The following is a 23,448-nucleotide window of genomic DNA, read 5'->3' on the forward strand; positions in this document are numbered from 1 at the left end:
GACCACCCTTGCCCTCCATAGGAGGCCAGACTACTGAACAGAGGTGAGTCCATGGCCCTCCAGCCTTCAGGTCCTCAAAAGGTTCTCCCCCATGGCTCTCTGCTTATAGCCCAGAGACCCCCTAGCCTTCCTTCCCCTCTGACACAGAGGCCCCACCTCCCAACTTAGGGGTCTTCATTGGGGGTTTGAAGAGACACAGGCTGATATGAGTCCAGGAAGACTCCTCTTCCCTCCCTCTTATGGCCCTAAATAATGCCTTCTCAAGGTCCTCGTCCCTAAGATGGCAGGAGCCACATTGGTGTGTCCATGCCCACTGTAGTCACCACTGCTATCCTCTGCTCTAATGTCCTTCCCTCCTCATTTCTGCCTGATGTCCAGACCACAGTCAGAGACAGGTCAGCCAGCAGTCAGGCACTGTCATTCCGGTGTGTGAGCTTTAGTACTTCAAATGCATGCTCCTGCCAGGTCTTTGTAGTGGCTCAGAATGGGTCTGACTCCTTCATCTGGCCAAACCATGGAGTTGATCCCCCACTGTGACAGTCTCAGGGAGCAGGGCTAATGGGGAATTCACTTTGGGGTGGACGTCAAGCAGGCCCAGAGAGGGAGGGAGGGAGCCTGGTTGGCACCACAGGGGCCGTGACAGACTCATGCCTCTGTTCAGGGCCCAGGCCCCTACAGGTCCTAGGAGGCCGTTAATAACAGGGTAGGTGAGGGCTCTGGGGAGAGGAAAACCATGTACCTGCACACCTGGCAGCTGTGAGTATTGAACATGTTCCGAGTCATTCACTTTTCATGTCTCAGCCCTCAACAGAATGCTGTTCTAATAAAAGATACAAAGAACACAAACCTGTGCAGTAAGACAGGAACTTCTAAGTCTTCATTCAAACACCACAGCTGCGAGTGGAGATTCTAAACCTGACATAACTTAAGGATTCTGATTGGGTCTTGGCCACAATTTCAGTGTAGGACATTTGTCATTCAGGTTGATCAATCTCTTTATTCTGATCAAGACTGCAAAAAGTGCCCTCACCTACTACATTACCCATAAACTTGTTAGTATGCAAAGGACCTTCGTTTCTCATCACTGGGGACACCTTAAGGAGATTAGGGAGTGACTTGCTTCATTAAGTGAACTTTCACCAACTTAAATATCGGAGTAATTGTCCAGTTAGAGGACCAGGAGCTCCGTATCTTTTTTTTTTTAGTGAAGTATAGTTGACTTACAGTGTTTCAGGTGTACAGCAAAGTGATTGATATATATATATTTTTCAGATTCTTTCCATTATAGGTTATTGCAAGATACTAAATATAGTTGCCTGCGCTATACCGTAAGTCCTTTTAGTTTATTTTATATGTAGTAGTATGCATCTGTTAATCCCCAATTCCTAATTTATCCCTCCCTCCTTTCCTCTTTGGTAACCGTAAGTTTGTTTTCTATGTCTGGAGTCTATTTCAGTTTTGTAAATAAGTTCATTTGTATCACTTTTTAAGATTCCACATATAAGCGATGTATGATATTTGTCTTTGTCTGACTCACTTCTCTCAGCATGATAATCTCTGGGTCCATCCATGTTGCTGCAAATGGCATTATTTTATTCTTTTTCATGGCTGAGTAATATTCCATTGTATACGTATACCACGTGTTCTTTATCTATTCATCTGTTCATGGATATTTCTTGGTTATTGTAAATAGTGCTGCTGTGAACACTGGGGTGGGTGTATCTTTTTGAATTAGAGTTTTCATCTTTTCTGGATGTATGCCTAGGAGTGGGATTGCTGGAAAATATGGTAACTCTATTTTACTTTTTTAAGGAACCTCCATACCGTTCCCCATAGTGGCTGCACCAGTTTACATTTCCACTAAGAGTACGGGAGGGTTCTCTTTTCCTCACACCCCCTCTAGCATTTATTATTTGTAGACTTTTTAAGAAGATTTATTATTTACTTATTTATTTATTTTTGGCCGTGTCGGGTCTTAGTTGCGGCACGCGGGATCTTCACTGAGGCATGCAGGATCATGTGGTGCGTGAGCTTTTCTCTAGTTGTGGCGTGCAGGTTTTCTCTAGTTGTGGCGTGCAGGCTCCAGGGTGTGTGGGCTCTGTAATTGTGGTGCGTGGGTTCCAGAGCATGCGGGTTCTGTAGTTTGCTGCACCCAGGCTCTAGTTGAGGTGCACAAGCTTAGTAGTTGTGGTGCGAGGGCTTAGTTGCCCCGAGGCATGTGGGATCCTAGTTCCCTGACCAGGGGTCGAACCTGCGTCTCCTGCATTGTAAGGCAGATTCTTTAGCACTGGACCACAAGGGAAGTCCCTATTCGTAGAATTTTTGGCGATGGTCATTCTGACGAGTATGAGGTGATACATCAATTGTGGATTTGATTTGTATTTCTCTAATAATTAGTGATGTTGGCCATCTTTTCATGTGCCTGTTGGTAATCAGGATGCCTTCCTTGGAGAAATGTTACTTAAGTCTTCTGCATATTTTTTAATTGGGTTGTTTGTTTTTTTGACGTTGAGCTATATGAGTTCTTTGTATATTTTGGGAATTAATCCCTCAAATTTCCATCATATGCAAATATTTTCTCCAAAACCATATGGTGTCTTGTTTCGTTTATGGATGTTTTGCTGTACAAAAGCGTTTAAGCTTACTTATTTTTTTAATTTCAAAATGTTATCGGAGTATAGTTGATATGCAATGTTGTGCTAGTTTCAGGTATACAACAAATGATTCATTATACATATTTGTATATCCATTATTTTTCAGATTCTTTTCTCTTATAGATTAGGACAGATTATCAAGTAGAATTCCCTGTGCTATGCAGTGGGTCCTTCTTGATTATCGTGTGTGTGTGTGTGTGTGTGTGTGTGTGTGTATGTATGTATTAGGGTTTATGTTTTAATCCCAACCTCCTAACTTATCGCTCCCCCCACCCGAACTTTCCCCCTTTGGTCATGATAAATTAGTTTTCTAAGTCTGGGAGTCTGTTTCTGTTTGGTTAATTAGTTCATTGGTATCATGTTTTAGATTGCACCTATAAGTGATATCATATAATATTCGTCTTTCTCTGTGTGACCTACTTGACTTAGTGGGATCCTCTCCAGGTCCATCCATGTTGCTGCAAATGGCATGATTTCATTCTTTCTTGGGGTTGAGAAATATTCCATTGTATATATGTAGCACATCTTCTGTAGCCATACCTATGTCGATGGACATTTTGGGTGCTCCCATGCTTTGGGTATTGTAAATAGTGCTGCAATGAACGTTGGGGTGCAGATGTCTTTTCGAAGGATGGTTTTCTCCGGGCAGACACCCAGGGGTGGGATTGCCGGATCTCATGATTGCTCTATTTTTAGTGTTTTATAAAACCTCCATAGTGTTCTCCATAGTGGCTGGTAGCCATTTCCATTCCCAGCAGCAGCGGAGGAGGGATGTCTTTTCTCCACGCCCTCTCCAGCATTTATTGTTTGTAGACTTTGTGGTGATTGGTGCTCGATGATACCTCGTTGTCGGTTTGATTTGCATTTCTCTAACAATTAGCGATGCTGAGGATCATTTCATGTGGTTTTTTTTTAATGTGAATAAAATTTTACCTCTTGAAACTGGCTTCTGAAAGTCGGCCCTGTTTTGAATTCTTTTTCTATTACTTATCGCGCGATATCTCTCGAAGGCAGGGGTCATTTAGAGCCCCACAGGCCTTGTGAATATTAAGTTCCCCTAAGTACTGGTTTTAAGGTTGTTGTTACGGAAAACGGCCACAAGGCGGCAGCATTTCTTCATGCCCGACTCTGGTAACTCGGGCAACCTGAGCCTAGCAAAAGTCATGTTCCTGGGTTGTAAATCAGAGTGCAAAGTGCCAGAAGAAACACACGAGGGCTTGTGCCTCTTTACTTCTTCCCCCTTACCCTTCACCCTCCCAGTCAAATCCCAACCCCTGCAAAAGTGCTGTGCTGAGGGTGATGTCCTAGGTAGTTGGAGAGACTCTAAGGAAGGAGGCTGGAAGTGGAAACCCCACCACCAGGAGATGGGGAGACAGGGAGACTTCCAAAGCTCTTTCAGTCCAGAGTGTCCATCTTTTTTGGGGGTGCCATAGGCTTGGTGTAGCTGGAGGAGGGTCCACCTGGATCTGGAGACTGTGGTCCTACCCAGAGGGGACCAGGCACTCCAGGTACAAGGGGGGCTCACTTGCTGGCACCTTGCCGCTAGCTCCCTCAGCCCCACAACAGTCCAGCCTTGGGACCCAGGCCTGCTCAGGTTCCAGGGATGTGACACCAGCCCAGGCAGCTGAGGCCTGAGGGGACTAGAGTAGGCACTTGTTTTCATTTTTCTCTTCTAATGTAATTTGTATCTTCTCTTGAAGTATAGTTGGTTTACAATGCTGTGTTTGTTTGAGGTGTACAGCAACCTGATTCAGTTATACATGTTTCTATTCCTTTTCGGATTCTGTTCCCATTCCAGGTTATTAGAGAGTGTTGAGGAGAGTTCTCTTTGCTGTCTAGTAGGTCCTTGTTGATTATCCCACATATTAGGGTGTATGTTTTAATCCAAACCTCCTAATTTATCTCTCCCCCACCCCAACTTTGCCTTTGGTCACGCTAAGTTAGTTTTCTACGTCTGGGAGTCTGTTTGGTTAATTAGTTCATTGGTATCAAGTTTTAGTTTGCACCTATAAGTGATATATGATATTTGTCTTTCTCTGTGTGACTTAGTGGGATCATCTCTAGGTCCATCCATGTTGCTGCAAATGGCGTGATTTCATTCTTTCTTGGGGTTGAGAAATATTCCATTTTATATATGTAGCATATCTTGTGTAGCCATACCTATGTCGATGGACATTTTGGGTGCTTCCATGCTTCGGGTATTTTAAATAGTGCTGCAATGAATGTTGGGTGCGGGTGTCTTTTTCTTCTTTTTAAAGGGTTAATTTTCTATCTCTCTTTTTTTATGTTATTTATTTATTTTTAGCTGCATTGGGGCTTCATTGCAGTGCGTGGGCTTCTCACTGTGGTGCCTTCTCTTGTTGCAGAGCACGGGCTCTGGGTGCTCAGGCTCAGTAGTTGTGGCTTGCAGGCTCTAGAGTGCAGGCTCAGTAGTTGTGGTGCATGGGCTTAGGTGCTCTGCAGCATGTAGGATCTACCCGGACCAGGGATCGAACCCGTGTGCCCTGTATTGTCAGGCGGATTCTTAACCACTGCGCCACCAGGGAAGTCTGCAGGTGTCTTTTTTTTTTTTTTTTTGCGGTATGTGGGCCTCTCACCGCTGTGGCCTCTCCCATTGCGGGGCACAGGCTCCGGACGCGCAGGCTCAATGGCCATGGCTCACGGGCCCAGCCGCTCCGCGGCACGTGGGATCCTCCCAGACCGGGGCACGAACCCGTGTCCCCTGCATCGGCAGGCGGACTCTCAACCACCGCGCCACCAGGGAAGCCCTGCAGGTGTCTTTTTGAAGGATGGTTTTCTCCCGGCATACACCCAGGAGTGGGACTGCCAGATCTTATAATCGCTCTATTTTTAGTGTTTTATAAAACCTCCATAGTGTCCTCCATAGTGGCTGGTAGCCATTTCCATTCCCAGCAGCAGCAGAGGAGGGTTTTCTTTTCTCCACGCCCTCTCCAGCATTTACTGTTTGTAGACTTTATGATGACTAGTGCCGGATCATACCTTGTTGTCGTTTTGGTGTGCATTTTTCTAAGAATTAGGGATGCTGAAGATCTTTTCATGTCCTTTTTTTTTTTTTAACATGGTGGTGTAAAATTTACCTCTTGTAGTTGGCTTCAGGAGGGCAGATACCATTTACTGCCTCACCTCCTTCTCCTCCACGCTTACCATTTCCCTATGAGTGTACCTGTGCTCAGGCTCGTGCATGTGGTCTGGGCCCTGGTGCTTTCCTGTCTCCATTACTGGAGCAGTTTCCTGGGTTTTGGGTGGCCCAGTGTGGGTCCTTCTGTGCTTCTTGCTTCTTCCACCATCTCCGTGTACTTCATTCAGTCCTGTGGTTTCCTATCTACTCCTCACCCCTTCAGTAGCTTCATGCATTTCTCCTTTATTTCTGTCAAGTTTTGGTTCACATATTCGAAGCGAGTTATAAATATTTACAATTTGTATATCTTGGTGTTTTGATCATTTTATCATTTTGAACATTTTATTTCTAGTAATACTTACTCCCTTAAAGTCTATTTGAATACCTTTCAACATCTATTGTGTAAATTATCAAGTGATAATTTCCTTTAAGGAGTTACTAAGGTACAGTTAAAAGCTGGGCTTCTGAGTGAATGGTTTTGTCCTTCTATCAGTAAGTCACACATTTTCTACAGTTTCTTTTCTTTTTAGAAGTCATTGTAACTCCGGAAACATATTCGTTTCCATATTAACAGATTTTACTACTTTTAAAACTATGGCTTTTATTTTATTTTTTTAACATCTTTATTGGAGTATAATTGCTTTATACTGGTGTGTTAATTTCTGCTGTATAACAAAGTGAATCAGCTATACATATACATACATCCCCATATCTCCTCCCTCTTGCGTCTCCCTCCCACCCTCCCTATATCACCCCTCTAGGTGGTCACAAAGCATGAGCTGCTCCCTGTGCTATGCGGCTGCTTCCCACTAGCTATCTATTTTACATTTGGTAGTGTATATATGTCCATGCCACTCTCTCACTTCGTCCCGGCTTACCCTTCCCCCTCCCATGTCTTCAAGTCCATTCTCTATGTCTGCATCTTTATTCCTTTATTCCTGTCCTGCCCCGAGGTTCTTCAGAACTTTTTTTTTTTTTTTTAGATTCCATATGTATGTGTTAGCATATGGTATTTGTTTTCTCTTTCTGACTTACTTCACTCTGTATGACAGTCTCTAGGTCCATCCACCTTGCTACAAATAACTCAATTTCGTAAAATTATGGTTTTAAAATATTTCATTTTATTCTACTTATCAAGTTTATGTCAATTAATCTGAGGTACATTTTACAACATCAAGAAAGAAAAATGTTAATTCTCCTGAAAGCAATATTCTGGTAAGAGTATTATATAAATTTATTTGAATGAGTTTTTAACCTCCATTGTTTCTTTTAATTAATGATACAATATCATTAAAGTGAACCCTCCTACCCTGTTGGTGGGAATGTAATTGGTAATGGCCACAATAGAGAACAGTATGGAGGTTCCTTAAAATGTAAAATTAGGGGCTTCCCTGGTGGCGCAGTGGTTGAGAGTCTGCCTGCTGATGCAGGGGACATGGGTTCGTGCCCCGGTCCGGGAAGATCCCACATGCCGTGGAGAGGCTAGGCCCGTGAGCCATGGCTGCTGAGCCTGCACGTCCGGAGCCTGTGCTCCACAACGGGAGAGGCTGCAACAGTGAGAGGCCCGGGTAACGCAAAAAAAAAAAAAGTAAAATTAGAACTACCATATGATCTAGCAATCCCACTCCTGGTCATATGTTCAGAAAAGAGGAAAACTCTAATTGGAAAAGATACATGCGCCCCAACATTCATGGCCGCACTGTTTACAATAGTGCAGACATGGAAGCGACCTAAATACCTAAATGTTTATCAACAGATGAATGGATATAGAAGATGACATCTCTCTCTCTCTCTCTCTCTCTCTCTCTCTCTCTCTCTCACACACACACACACACACACAATGGAATATTACTCAGCCATAAAAAAGAATGAAATCATGCCATTTGTAGCAATATGGATGGACCTGGAGATGATCACACTAAGTCAAGTAAGTCAGAGAAAGACAAATATCCTAGGATATCACTTATATGTGGAATTGAAAACAGTGATACAAATGAACTCTTTAACAAAACAGACGTAGATTCACAGACATCAAAAACAAACTTATGGTTACCAAAGGGGAAGGCGTATAAATTAGGAGTTTGGGATTAAAATATATACACTACTATATATATATAAAAAGAACAAGGGCCTACTGTATAGCACAGGAAACCATATTCAATATCTTATAATAAATGGAAAAGAGTCAGAAAAAGTGTGTTTATATGTATACACATATTTATACATATATATATATATACACACACATATATAACTGAATCACTTTGCTGTACACCTGAAACTAACAGAACATTGTAAATCAACTATAGTTTAAAAACTACAGTATCGGGACTTCCCTGGTGGTGCAGTGGTTAAGAATCCGCCTGCCAATGCAGGGGACATGGGTTCGAGCCCTGGTCTGGGAAGATCCCACATGCCACGGAACAACTAAGCCTGCATGCCACAACTACTGAGCCTGCACCATAGAGCCTGTGAGCCACAACTACTGAAGCCAGAGCACCTAGAGCCCATGCTAGGCAACAAGAGAAGCCACTGCAATGAGAAGCCCGCGCACCACAATGAAGAGCAGCCCCTGCTTGCCGCAACTAGAGAAAGCTTGCGTGCAGCAACGAAGACCCAACGCAGCCAAAAATAAAATATAAAATAAATAAATTTATTAAAAAAGAATAAGTCAACAAACTTATGGATTGCCCACTCTAATATCTTGTTTACATTTTTCTGTCATTATCCACATACACGAATATTCTCCTTGTGCAATCTTCTTACTGTAGTTGATTTACAATGTTGTGTTAATTTCTGCTGTACAGCAAAGTGATTTAGTTATACCTATATGTATACCATAAATGAATATTCCCTTAAATAATTGTGGTAGATATTTAAATGCCATTCTAGAATCTATTTCATTTTCCTTTAAATAGTTCATATATTTGCAGAAGTTAATCATTTTTTAAAATTTTATATTGTATTTCATCAAGTTGACTTGTAACGTATTATTTCAACAGAATAGACTTACATCCTGAGTTTATATCACAGAGTTTTCATTCACACAACATGCACATCTGGAAAAGGTGGTGTCCCCAAAATGTAATTAGCTTCTATATTTCACAATAGGCTTTTTGGCAGGCTAATTCACCATAGGCTAATTTGACGCAATGTTAGAGACCTTACCATGATCTGGTAAGATCCACTTTGGGTGACATGATAATCACACCCCACTGTGGGATGAGGTCGCCCTCCTGTCCCCTGGACCATGTGATCACTCTCCATAGCATTCTCAGCTTCAGGGGCACCAGCCAGCCAAATCTCTCTTCTCAGGCCTGAGCTGGAGATGTGGGGATACACTTCTGGGGAAGCCCCTTCTCTCATTTCTCTTTCAAAACCTTTGAAAATGTTCTTTTCATTCTCCTTCCATTTGAGTATTCTCTGTCATCTTTCTCACGTATTATCTTTCTATTTTTCTCATTGTTCTCTTTGTTTAACCCATGTCAATTTTTATTCTCTCACTACCTTAAACATTCTTCTCTTTTCCTACTAAGATCATTGCATTCTTTGTATTTCTTTTCCTGTTTTCTAAAGCCATCCTACTCTTGCAACTTTGTAAATTGTTCCACCTTTGCTCTCTGACCTCTATTTTTTCTAATTGTTTTAGATACTTTCTGAGGGGTTATATAGCAATTTGGTCAACATTGCTGTCGTCAGAATCCCCAGGTTCAACCAGCTCTGCCTCCACCCACGTGCCTGACCATGGTGGGGGCTTTTGCCTCTCCTCCCAAAGACCGGCCTCTAGAGGTCGAAATCACCCAATGCATGTCAACTGCCTGAGCAGCACCAGCCAACAGCAAAGGTGGAGAGGTCGCTATATTGTCTTTGCTTGACATTGATTCCTTATTGCTCAGCTCCTGTCCTGTCCCCCCTCCTCTGTCCTTCTTCTGAGCCTGCCCCTCTCTCCGCCCGTATTCTTACCATCCATTGCTTTCTTTCCTTCGGTTGTCCTAGGCTCTGTACTCACTTTGCTCTGTTCCCATTTCCAGCTTTTCCTATGCTTGGAAATTATGGAGGTTCAGTTTAATGCGCCTGTTCTCACTTCCTGTCTCATACGTTAATGTCATCAGGTCTACTTAATGCATCAGCAGGGCCAGCTGCTGCACATCCCTCTCTTTTCCTTAAAAATCTCTTTTCCTTGCCCTGTTTTCCATCCACGTGTGCCTGCTTATCAGTAAACTGGCTGAATTTCCTTACAAAGGCCTCCTCCTGTCTTGTCTTTTTGCCTCTGTGACTACAAACCCATTTCCTCTTACATTCCTTTTCTGATGCTGTTCTATTATTTTTGTCTCCTCTGGCTTCTATTTTCTATCACAAAATTCCTTGCCCCACCTCTATTTCTTTGAATCAACTCTTCCTTCTTCTTATTCATTTACTCTTGCATTGCTTTTAATCTTAGCTACAGCCACCTCACTTTGTGTCTCATTTCATTTTAACTGTGAAAAAAATCTCTTCTTGTTGTACTTCCTTTTTTACTCCCTCCTCACACATTTCCATCAAATTCACTTCCTCAGCTCTCTCTCCACTCCTGACATGCCCTCTTCTACACTTTCCCCTCTTTGGTGCTCTTTTTCTAATATCTGACTTCACACTCTCACCCTCACTGTGACTCTTCTGCACTGTGCTGGTTCCAGTTATCCTTCCATGATTTCACTTACTGATATAGTAAGAATTTATTGGATCAAGATAGCAGAATAGAAGGACACGGGGCTTACCTCTTCCCACAAAGACATCAAAAATACATCTACATGTGGATCAGTTCTCACAGAATACCTACAGAACACTGGCAGAAGATCTCATACAATCAAAGCTGCAAGAAAGACCACCATGTAACCGGTAGGACAAAAGGAAAAAAGAAAAAGAATTGGGGATGGGACCTGTGCCCCTGGGAGGGAGCTGTGAAGGGGGGAATATTCCCTCTTCACCAGCTGGGAGATCAGCCCAGACAGACAGGGAGCCTCAGAGGCTCAGAGGAGAGTGCAGCAGCTGGATTCCTGCAGGCAGGACAGAGAGACTAACCCACAGGTCCTGGCCCCCTCGCTGCACTCCCCAGCCTGAGATGCATGTCTGCTGGAGCGCACGGGCTGGGTGCTGAAACTCAGGCTTCAAGGGACAGACCCAGTGTGAGGACTAGGTCTGGCTGCGTGGAGACAGCCTGAAGGGCCTGGAGAATGGTCTGGGTCACAGCTAGGGGTGTGCGCACAACAGAGCCTGGGTCCGCCATAGGAGCCACATTGTCAAAAGCATGCATGAAGGGAGGGGCGGGGCCCACCACAGCAGACTCATTCTGCTCACAGTGGGCACAGCTCTGCCTCTTTGAGCTCTGGGAGCACGCAAGGTGGGTTGTCCACACGTGGAGACGGGGCAGCAATCTGAGCCTATTCCCGGTGGATGCTTGCTTCTGGGGATTTACCCTGGCAGCTTTGTGAGCATAGTGCCCAAGGGACGTCCTTGCCAGCTTTCCCACAGCTGAGGTGGGGCTGAGGGCATGCCAACAAGAGTGTACTTTGTGAGTGTGGACTCTGGGTGACAGGCAACATCTCAGAGCGCACTCCCTGGTGGAGAGCTCCTGCAGGGGAGTACTCATGGCTCCTTTCCCAATGGGAGTGCTCCAGTCCTGCCTACCTACCTCAAACTACAGTTTAGAACCAGATCTGGGGGCTTCTATGCCAACAACTGGGGAGAAAACCCTACCCCCGAGAGGGCTGTGACAACCACAGAACAAAGAGTTGCCTGCACCCAATATCCTGTGCAAGCTCTGGTCACCACAACAACAATCACACACCCTATCAAGGGGATAAATGGCTAGCACACCCTTAAGAAATATATGGCAGGCATCCATACCAAGGACAGCCCTCACATCAAACACATTAGACTCATGCAGGCTACACAGGGACACTCCCACATAAAAATAGCCCTCTAAGACCACAGTAGATAACTATTTCTCCTAAATTCATACAGTCAGAAGATGAAGCAGCAGAGAAACCACTCCCAATTAAAAGAACAAGAAATATCCCCTGAAAGAACAATGAAACAGATTTCTCCAGTCTATTAGACCTCAATTCAAAAGGGAGGCAATAAAAATGCTGAAGGAATTAAGAAAGGCTATCAATAGAAATGCAGTTCCTATAATAAGGAGGTAGAAACTGTAAAGAGGAGCCAATCAAAATTAGACAACTCAATTGCCTACATGAAAACCAAGCTAAAGGCAATAAACAGCAAACTAAATAATGCAGAAAAATCAATAAGTGTTCTGGAAAAAACAATAGAAATCAATCAGAAGAGCAAAGACAAATTAAAAAATGAAAGCAACATACAAGACCTATGGGATAATGTAAAATGTGCCAATCATAATTGGGATCCCAGAAGGAGAAGAAAGTGAAAAGGGGATCAAAAGTGGATTTGAAGAAATTATGGCTAAAATCTTCCCAAACCTAAAGAAGGAAAGAGATATCCAGGTACAGGAAGCACAGAGGGTCACAAACAAGATGAACCCAAACAGACCCACACCAAGATATGTTATGATTAAAATGGCAAATTAAAGATAAAGAGAGGATTCTAAAGGCAGCAAGAGAAATACAAAGAGTTAGTTACAAGGAAACCCCCATAGGGTTATCAGCTGATTTCTCTACAGAACCGTTGCAGGCCAGAAGGGAGTGGCAAGATATATTCAAAGTCCTAAAAGGGAAAAACCTGTAACCTACAATACTCTACCCAGCAAGATTATCATTTAGGATAGAAGGAGAGATAAATAATTTCTCAGACAAGCAAAAACTAAAAGAATACAGCAATACTAAACTTATCCTAAAAGAAATATTGAAAGGTCTTCTCTAAATAGAAAAGAAGCAAGAACCGATAGGAAAGGAAAAATCACAATAGGAAAAGCAAATATATTAAAGGATTGTAGATCACTTAAATAAGCCAGTACCTAAATTTAAAAAAATCAAAGATTATGAAAATGATTTATAACTACAATAAACCGCAAAAGGATAAACACAAAGATGTAAAACAATGAATCAAAATCATAAAATGTGGGGGAGGGAAGTAAGAAACTATAGATTTTTTTAGACTGTGTTTGGGCTTATATGACTATCAGTCTAAGGCAAGTACATAAAGTAATGAGTTAACATAGTTGAAAACCAGGGTAACCACAAATCAAAAACCTACAGTAGATGCACAAACACGAAAAGAGAAGAGAACTCAAGTGTAATACAAAAGAAAGCTATCAAATCACAAAAGGAAAAACAAGAAAAAGAAAAGAAATACATCAACTAGAAAACAAGGCTTAAAATGGCAATAAATACATACCTATCAATAATTACCTCAAATCTCAATGGACTAAATGCTCTGATTAAAAAACATAGAGTGGTGGATTGGATAATAAAACAAGAACCTACAATATGCTTCCTACAAGAGACCCACTTTAGGGCAAAGGAGACAGGTAGATTGAAAGTGAGGGGATGGAAAAGAAATGGCAAGAAACTGGGGGTTGCAATAATCATGCCAGACAAAATAGACCTTGAAACAAAGGCCATAAAAAAAGATAACGAAGGACATTATATAATGATAAAAAAGGATCAATAAAAGAAGAGGGTATTACACTCATTAACATATATGCACCCAATATAGGAGCACCTAAATTCATAAACAGTAACAGACATAAAGGGAGACATTGACGGGAATACAATAATAGTAGGAGACCATAACATCCCACTGACATCAGCGGAGAAATCCTCCAGATAGAAAATCAATAAGGCAACAGAGGGCTTCCCTGGTGGCACAGTGGTTGAGAATCTCCCTGCCAATGCAGGGGACATGGGTTTGAGCCCTGGTCTGGGAAGATCCCACATGCCATGGAGCAACTGGGCCCGTGAGCCACAACTACTGAGCCTGCGTGTCTGGAGCCTGTGCTCCACAACAAGAAAGGCCACGACAGTGAGAGGCCCGCACACCGCAATGAAGAGTGGCCCCCACTCGCCGCAACTAGAGAAAGCCCTTGCACAGTAACGAAGACCCAACACAGCCAAAAATAAAAATAAATAAATAAATATATATATAAAAAAATAAGGCAACAGAGACCCTAAATGACACAATAGAACTGTTAGAGTTAATTGATAGTTTCAGGACAATACATCCAAAAAACTAGAATACACAGTCTTTTCAAGTGCACTAGGACAGACCACCTATTAGGTGACAAAACAAGCCTCAACAAATTTAAGAGGATAGAGATTATTTCAAGCACCTTTTCTAACGACAACAGCATGAAACTAGAAATCAACCACAGAAAGAGAAAGGAGGAAAAAAAGGATTACATGGAGACTAAACAACATGCTACTAAAAAACCAATGGGTCAACGAAACCAGAGGAAATTTAAAAATACCTTGAGACAACTGACAATGAGAACACAACCATACAAAATCTGTGGGATGCGGCAAAAGTAGTTCTTAGAGGGGAGTTCATAGCATTATAGGCCTTCCTCAAAAAATGAGAAAAACCTAACATAAACAACCTAACCTACCACCTAAAAGAAAAGAATTAGTAAAAGTAGAACAAACAAAACCTAAAGTCAGCAGAAGGAAGGAAATAGTAAAGATCAGAGAGGAAATAAATAAAATAGACCTAAAAAACAATAAAAAATCAATAAAACCAAGAGCTTGTCTTTGGAAAGGATAAAAAAAGGTAACAAGCTTCTGGCCAGGCTAACAAAGAAGGAAAGAGAGAGGACTGAAATAAACAAAATAAGAAATGAAAGAGGAGAAATAACAACCAACACCTCAGATACAAAACAAACAAAAAAAATTGTAAGAAAATACTATGAACAGTAATATGCCAACAGATTGGAAAACCTAGAAGAAATGCGCAAGTTTCTAGAAATATACAGCCCACCAAAACTAAATCAAGAAGAAATAGATAGGGGCTTCCCTGGTGGCACAGTGGTTAAGAATCCGCCTGCCAATGCAGGGTACATGGGTTCAAGCCCTGGTCCAGGAAGATCCCACAGGCCCTGGAGCAACTAAGCCCATGCACCACAACTACTGAGCCTGTGCACCTAGAGCCCGTGCTCTGCAACAAGAGAAGCTGCTGCAATGAGAAGTCCGCACACTGCAACAAAGAGTAGCCCCCACTCTCAGCAACTAGAGAAAACCCGTGTGCAGCAGCGAAGACCCAATGCAGCCAAAAATTAAATAAATACATAAATAAATAAATTTATTTTTTAAAAAAAGAATAGATAATTTGAACAGACCAATCACTAGAAGTGAAACAGAATCCGTAATTTTAAAAACTCCCTTCAAACAAAAGTCCAGGACTAGATGGCTTCACTGGGAAATCCTATCAAACATACAAAGAAGAACTTATGCTGATCTTTAGCAAACTCTTCAAAAAGGTGGAAGAGGAGGGAACACAGACAAAGTCATTCTATTAAGCCACGATCACCCTGATACCACAACAAGACAAAGACACTATCAAAAAAGAATATTACTGGCCAATATCTTTGATGAATATAGCTGCAAAAATCCTAAACAAAAATTAGCAAAACAAATCCAACAACACATAAAAATGATCATACACCATGATCAAGTTGGATCCATCCCAGTGTCAACAAACGCAAAGCAATCAAAGTGATACACCACATCAACAAAAGAAAAGACAGAAACCACATGATTATCTCAATAGATACAGAAAATGTATTTGATAAAATTCATCCATTCATGATAAAAACTCACCAAAGTGGGTATAGAGGGAACATATCTCAGCATAATAAAAGACATTTAGGACAAACCCACAGCCAACGTAATATTCATAATACAACATATTTCAGTGGTGAAAACCTGAAAGTCTTCTGCCTAAAAGCTGGAACAGGACAAATATGCTCACTCTAACCACTTCTATTCAACATAGTAGTAGAACCCCTAGCCTTAGCAATCAGATAAGAAAAAAATAAAAGGTATCCAAATTAAAAGGGAAGAGGTAAAATTTTCATTATATGAAAATGACATGATATGCTATATAGAAAACCCAAAAGACTCCTTGCAAAAACAATTAGATCTGATAAACGAATTCATTAAGGTAGTAGGATACAAGATTAACATACAGAAATCTGATGCATTTTTTTACACTAAAAATAAAATATCAGAAAGAAAAAGTAAAAAAAAATTCCCTTTTAAAATTGCATTCAGGGCTTCCCTGGTGGCGCAGTGGTTGAGAGTCCGCCTGCCGAGGCAGGGGACACGTGTTCGTGCCCCGGTCCGGGAAGATCCCACATGCCGTGGAGTGGCTGGGCCCGTGAGCCATGGCCGCTGAGCCTGCGCATCCGGAGCCTGTGCTCCGCAACGGGAGAGGCCATAGCAGTGAGAGGCCCACATACCGCAAAAAAAAAAAAAAAAAAAAATTGCATTCAAAAGTACTTAGGAAAAACTTGATCAAGGAGGTGAAACACTTAGATACTGAGAAGTATAAAACACTGTAAACTGAAGATGATTCAAAGGAATGGACAGATATCCCGTACTCTTCAATTGGAAGATTGAATACTGTTAAAATTTCCATACTACCCAAACCATCTACAGACTTAATTCGATCCCTATCAAATTACCCATAACATTTTTCAGAAAACTAGAACAAATAATCCTAAAATTTACATGGAGCCACAAAATGCCCAGAATTTCCAAAGCAATCCTCAGAAAAAAACAGGGAGCTGGGGGAATCAGGGTCCTTGACTTCAACAATACTACAAAGCTACAGTAATCAAGAGGGTATACTACTGCCACAAAAACAGAAATGTACATCAATGGAATAGGATAGGAAGCCCAAAAATAAACTCATGCACGTATGGTCTATGTATCTAGGAAAAGAAGGCAAGAATATACAATGGAGACATGACAGTATCTTCAATAATTTGTGATGAGAAAACAAGACAGCTACATGTAAAACGATGAAATCAGAATTTCTTTAACACCATACAAAAAAAATAAAATAGATTAAAAACCTAGATGTAAGACGAGATACTATAAAACTCGTAGAGGAAAACATACGCAGAACACTGAAAGAAATCACAGCAATAAGGTTTTTGATCCATCTCCTACATTAATGGAAACAACAACAACAACAAAATCAAATGGGACCGAATTAAATTCAAAACCCACAGAATGGGAGAAACTATTTGAAAACGATTCAAACACAAAGGATTAATATCAAAAATTTACAAATAGCACATACAGCTCAATTAAAAACAAACCAAAGGGCTTCCCTGGTGGCGCAGTGGTTGAGGGTCCGCCTGCCGATGCAGGGGACACGGGTTCGTGCCCTGGTCTGGGAGGATCCCGCATGCCGCAGAGCGGCTGGGCCGGTGAGCCATGGCCGCTGAGCCTGCGAATCCGGAGCCTGTGCTCCGCAGCGGGAGAGGCCGCAGCAGTGAGAGGCCCGCATACGGCAAAAACAAACAAACAAACAAACACAAACAAACCAAAAAAACAAGCAAAAAAACCCAAACAGCAACTCAATCAAAAAATGGGCAGAAGACCGAAATAGACATTTCTCCAAAAGAGACATAGAGATAGACACAGGCATATGAAAGGGTGTTCAAATTGCTGTAAGAGACATGCAAAATAAAACAACAATGAGATATCACATAACACTAGAAAGATGGCCATTATCCAAAACTCTACAAACATTAAATGCCAGAGGGGGCATGGGGAAATGGGAACCCTCCTAAGCTGTTGGTGGGGAAGAAAATTGGTATGCCACGATAAGGAACATTATGAAGGTTCTTTAAAGAATTAAAGAGAGCTACCATATGATCTGGCAGTCCCATTCCTGGGCATATACCTGGAGAAAACCATCACTCCAAAACACCGATGCCCCCAACGTTTACTGCAACACAATGTAAAATAGCCAAGACACAGGAACCACCAAAATGTCCACTGACAGATGAATTGATAAAGATGTAGTACATGTATACAGTGGAAGATTAATCAGCTGGAAAAAAAATGAAATCATGCCATTTGCAGCAACATGGAAGGACCTGGACATTATCATACTAAGTGAAGTGAGGCAGAAACAGAAAGAAAAATATCACATAATATCACATAGAGGTGGTATCTAAAAACTGAAATAAAATGAATTAATTTACAAAACAAATTCACAGACATAGAAAACAAATTATGGTTAAAAAAAGGGAAAGTTGAGGAGGTGACGAGGTATAAATTGGGAGGCTAATATTAACATATACACACTAAGATAGGTAAACTAGATATATCAACACGGACCTATTGTACAGCACGGGGACCCCTGTTTGACACTCTGCAATAACCTTGATATATGTGGGAAAAAGATCCACAAAACAACAGACACATGTATGGGTATAACTGAATCAAGGTGCTGCACGCCAAAAACAAAACATTGGAAATCCTCTATACTCAAATATAAGATAAAAATTCAATTAAAGACAAGAAAAAGAAAAGAAGTGTCTACTATATTCTGGGCAGGCCTCGGTGACCAGAGTGGTGTCACATGCCTGGAGCGTGAGCAGTCTTGGGTCCAAAGGCCAAACTATCGGGGAGCTGGGCAGGATGTGCCAGCAAATGAGACCCCCTAGTACCTGGAGTGCCTGGTCCCCTCTGGATGGGACCAGTCTCCAGATCCAGGTGGGTCCTCCAACAGCTAAACAGAGCCTAGTGCACCCAAAGGACGGTGGACCCTCTGGGCTGCAAGAGGGTCTCCTTTCTCACGTCTCCTGGCGAGGGGTTCCCACCTCCAGCCTCCTTCCTTAGAGTTTCCCCACCGAAAAATGACAACACCCTCTGCGAGGAGGTTTTCCAGGGATTGGGGTTTGTCTGGAGGGTGAAGGGTAAGGGGAAAGATGGCAAGGGACACAAGCATTGGGGTGTTTGTTCTCACACAGCCCACTCTAATTTACAACCGAGGAACAGGACTTTTCCATAGGGCTCCGACTGCGCAAGTTACCAGAGTCGGGCACTAAGAAATGCTGCCGCCTTGTGGCCATTTCCCATAACAACAACTTGACAGCAGGTGCCTATAGGACACTCAATATTCACAAGGACTGAGCGGCTGTAAATGACACCTGCCCTCAAGAAACGTCCTGCGGCACAGATGTAGAGAACAAATGTATGGACACCAAGGGGGGAAAGTGGCGGGGGGAGTGGGGGGGTGGTATGATGAATTGGGAGATTGGGATTGACATATATACACTGATATGTATAAAATAGATAACTAATAAGAACCTGCTGTATAAAAAAATAAAATTCAAATATTCAAAAAAATAATAATAAAAAATAAAGAAAGAGAAAGAAACGTCCTGTGGTAATCAAAAAACAATTCAAAGCAGGGCCAACTTTCTAGAAGCCAATTCCAAGAGGGCAATTTTACTCCCACTGTTGAAAACAAAAGCATAGGAAAAGATGCTCAAGATCGCTAATAAGTAGAGAAAGGCAAATCAAAAGTACAACGAGGGCTTCCCTGGTGGCGCAGTGGTTGAGGGTCCACCTGCTGATGCAGAGGACACGGGTTCGTGCCCCGGTCCGGGAAGATCCCACATGCCACGGAGCAGCTAGGCCCATGAGCCATGGCCGCTGAGCCTGTGCGTCCAGAGCTTGTGCTCTGCAACGGGAGAGGCCACAACAGTGAGAGGCCCACGTACCGCAAAAAAAAAAAAAAAAAAAAAAAGTACAACGAGGTATCACCTCGCACCAGTGACAATGGCCTTCATCAAAAGTCTACAAAGAATGACTGCGGGAGAGGGCATGGAGAAAAGGGATCCTCCAGCGCTGTTGCTGGGAATGGAGACTGGTCGCAGGCACTATGGAGAACAGTGTGGAGGTTCCGTGCCAAATCAAAAAGAGAGCTACCATATGATCTGGCAGTCCCACTCCTAGGCATATACCTGGAGAAAAGAAGCCCTCGAAAACACCCATGCCTGCCAACGTTCAGTGTAGCATATGTACAATAGCCAAAACACGGGAGCCACCAAGATGTCCACCGACAGATGAATGGATACACAGGATGTGGTACGTGTATACAATGGAAGATTAATCAGCCATCAAAAAGAATGAAATCATGCCATTTGCAGCAACATGGATGGAGGCAGACATAATCATACTAATTGAGTTGAGTCCAACACAGAAAGACCAACATCACAGGATATCACTTAGACGTGGTATCTAAAAATTGATAGAAATGAACTAATTTACAGAACAGAAACAGACTCAGAGACTTAGAAAACAAACTATGGTTACCAAAGGGGAAAGTTGGGATGAGGAGGGATAAATTGGGAGGCTAAGGTTAACATATACACACTAAGATAGGTAAACTTGATAACCAACAGGGACCTATTGTAGAGCACGGGGAGCCCTTTCAGCATCTGCTATTAATAACCTTTACATGTGTGGGAAACGAATCCAGAAAAATAAAAGACACATGTATGGGTATACATGATCATGTTGCTGCACACCGAAAACAAACACAATACAGGAAATCCTCTATATGCCAATATAAGATAAAAATTCAATTAAAGAATACAACAACAAAAAAAAAAAACAAAGAAAAAAAGAAGGAAAGAAGAGCGTATTATATGCCCGTCAGCCGTCGTTGAACTGGATTGGTGTCACATGCCTGGAGCCAGAGCAGTCTTGGGTCCCAGCGCTGGACTGTCCAGGAAGCCGGGGAGGATGTGCCAGCAAAAGCGCCCCCCCCCCGCACCTGGAGTGCCTGGTCCCCTCTGAACGGGACCACAGTCTCCAGATCCAGGCGGACCCTCCAACAGCTACACGAAGCCTAGTGCACCCAAAGGACGGTGGACCCTCTGGGCAGCAATAGTGTCTCTTGGTCTCACGTCTCCTGGTGAGCGGTTCCCACCTCCAGCCTCCTTCCTTTGAGTTGCCCCACCTACGGATGACAGCACCCTCAGTGAGGCGGTTTTTCAGGGGTGGGGGTTTGCCTGGAGGGTGAAGGCTAAGGGGAAAGATGTGAAGAGACACAAGCCCTGGGGTGTTTGTTCTGGCACAGCCCACTCTAATTTACAACCCAGGTACAGGACTTTTCCCTAAGGCTCTGGTTGCCCGAGTTACGAGTTGGGCAGGAAGAAATGCTGCCACCTTGTGGCCATTTCTCGTAACAGCAACTTGAAAACCGGTGCCTACTGGGCCCTCAATATTCACAAGGCCTGCGGGGCTGTAAATGACGCCTGCGCTTAAGAAATGTCCTGGGGCAGGTAATCAAAAAGGAATTCAAAAGAGGGCCAACCTTCAAGAAACAAATTTCTAAAGGTTAAGTTTACTAGCCCTGTTGAAAACAAAAGTTTACCAAAGATACTCTAGGTCGATAATTACTAGAATAATGCAAATCAAAACTGCAATGAGATACCAACTCATACCGGTCAGAATGGCCATTTTTAAAAGTCTACAAATAATTGCTAGAGAGGGTGTGGAGGTAAGGTAACCCTCCTTCAATGTTAGTGGGAATGTAAGTTGTTCCAGCCACTATATTGGAAATCAGTATGGAAAAGAGTGTTTACATTCCTTAGAAAACTAAAAACAGAATTACCTTATGATCCAGCAAGCCCAGTCCTACGCATATATTCAGACAAAACTATAATTCAAAAAGATACATGCACCCCTATGTTAACAGCAGTACTATTCAGAATAGCCAAGACATAGAAACAACAGAAATGTCCATCAATGGAGGAATGGATAAAGAAGACATGGTACATACATACAATGGAATACTACTCTGCCATAAAAAAGAATGAAATAATGCCATTTTCAGCAACATGGATCCAAGTAGAGATTATCATACTAAGTGAAGTAAGCCAGAAAGAAAAAGACAAATACAATATGTTATCACTTATATGTGGAATATAAAATATGATACAAATGAACCTATTTATGAAATAGATACAGAATCATGGACATAGAGAACAGACTGGTGGTTGCCAAGTGTCAGAGGATTGGGGGAGGGATATAGTGGGAGGTAGGGTTTAACACTTTAAAGCTATTATACATAGAATGAATGAACAACAAGGTCCTACTACATAGCATAGGGTACTGTATTCAATATCCTATGATAAACCATAATGGAGGGACTTCCCTGGTGGTGCAGTGGATAAGAATCCCCCTGTCAATGCAGGGGACACAGGTTCGTGCCCTGGTCCGGGATGATCCCACATGCCACTGAGCAAGTGAGCCCATGTGCCACAACTACTGAGCCTGCGCTCTAGAGCCTGCGAGCCACAACTACTGAGCCCATGTGCCACAACTACTGAAGCCCACGTGAGTAGAGCCTGTGCTCCACAACAAGAGAAGCCACTGCAATGAAAAGCCCACCTGCCACAACGAAGAGTAACCCCCGCTCGTTGCAACTAGAGAAAGCCTGTGCACAGTAATGAAGACCCAATGCAGCCAAAAAAAAAAAAAACCATAATGGAAAAGAATATTAAGAATCTATATATATGCATAACTGAATCACTTTGCTGTACAGCAGAAATTAACACAACGTTGTAAATCAATTGCACTTCAATTTAGAAAATTGATTTTAAAAGATTTTTATATAAATTGAAAAATATAAAATAAAATTATTGAAAGGAAATAGGTCTTTATGTTTCAGAGTAGTCTAAGTTTTATTACATATGAATCAGAGAGCAAAAAATATGAAAGAGGGCTTCCCCGGTGGTGCAGTGGTTAAGAATCTGCCTGCCAAGGCAGGGGACACGGGTTCAATCTCTGGCCTGGGAAGATCCCACATGCCGTGGAGCAACTAAGCCCATGCGCCACAACTACTGAGCCTGCGCTCTAGAGCCCACGTGCCACAACTACTGAAGCCCGCACGCCTAGAGCCCATGTTCTGCAGCAAGAGAAGCCATGACAATGAGAAGCCCGCGCACTGCAACGAAGAGTAGCCCCGCTTGCTGCAACTAGAGAAAGCCCACACATAGCAACGAAGACCCAACACAGCCAAAAATAAACAAATAAATTTATTTTTAAAAATAGGAAAGAAAATCTGCTAAGCTTAATTATATTAATTATGTATATTTATAAACTTTATTTTGCCTCAAAAACACTGGAAATAACTTCTTTTCTAATCAGAATTCTCCCAGGTTAAAAAAAAAAATCCAGTTGCACAATAGTCCATTATGTTGCTATACCCTAGTAATTTTTTTTTTTTTTTCGGTACGCGGGCCTCTCACTGTTGTGGCCTCTCCCGTTGCGGAGCACAGGCTCCGGACGTGCAGGCTCAGTGGCCATGGCTCACGGGCCCAACTGCTCCACGGCATGTGGGATCCTCCCGGACCGGGGCATGAACCCATGTCCATGCAGGCAGACTCTCAACCACTGCGCCACCAGGGAAGCCCTATACCCTAGTAATTTAAACAGTAATTACAACTAATGCTGCACTAAACAACCAAGGTATTTTTTTTAATTTATTTAATTTATTTATTTTGGTTGTGCCGGGTCTTAGTTGCATGCAGCATGTATGCTCCTTAGTTGTGATTCGAGGGCTCCTTAGTTGCGATTCGAGGGCTCCATAGTTGCAGCATGCGAACTCTTAGTTGCGGCATGCATGTGGGATCTAGTTCCCTGTCCAGGGATCGAACCCGTGTCCCCT

At 42.5% G+C, this 23,448-nt stretch overlaps 1 protein-coding gene across 5 annotated transcripts in view; it reads right to left on the bottom strand.

The window, feature by feature from the left end:
• LOC309813471 (uncharacterized protein) overlaps positions 1-23,448 on the bottom strand; it is an 87,196-nt gene that overhangs the window by 5,925 nt on the left and 57,823 nt on the right. The window lies entirely within an intron of this gene.

This window comes from Mesoplodon mirus (assembly GCF_964341445.2).
Source record: "Mesoplodon mirus genome assembly, chromosome: 12".
Classification (NCBI taxonomy): domain Eukaryota; kingdom Metazoa; phylum Chordata; class Mammalia; order Artiodactyla; family Ziphiidae; genus Mesoplodon; species Mesoplodon mirus.